We start from the raw sequence: 435 nt of genomic DNA, 5'->3' as shown, positions 1-435 counted from the left end.
GCCTGAGATGCTGTGTCTCGGAGAACAGGTGCCGGCAGGCGGTAGACCTGGGATTGTCAGTTGCAGAACATCTGAAGGGCCCCGCTGCGATGAGAGCCCGCCCTGCAGCCCCCAGCAGACGGTGCTGCTGGCTTCTCTCTCGCCTGAGGGCAAGGGACTGGAGAGAACCCAGCCTCAGAGCAAAGGGGAAGCAACAGCCCCTGACACAGTGTTGCTTCTCTCTGATTTTGCAAGCAGAACGAAAGAAAATGAAAAGTCAGGCGGCAGCTGAGACGTCCTCTCTCAGATGTCTCACAGGCATCCCAGCGTCAGAAGATACTGAACCGAAGTCACTTTTCTCCCCTAGAGTACCTCCAACTCGCCCTGGGCCCCCAAGGCAGCAAATGCCTCCCCATCCCCCAGGTACCAAAGTTAAACTGCTGGTGGCCACTAGTG

Source organism: Myotis davidii, unplaced genomic scaffold (genome assembly GCF_000327345.1).
Source record: "Myotis davidii unplaced genomic scaffold, ASM32734v1 scaffold415, whole genome shotgun sequence".
Taxonomy (NCBI): Eukaryota; Metazoa; Chordata; class Mammalia; order Chiroptera; family Vespertilionidae; genus Myotis; species Myotis davidii.
The sequence above is the reverse complement of the archived record's forward strand: the minus strand, read 5'-3'. Positions refer to the sequence as shown.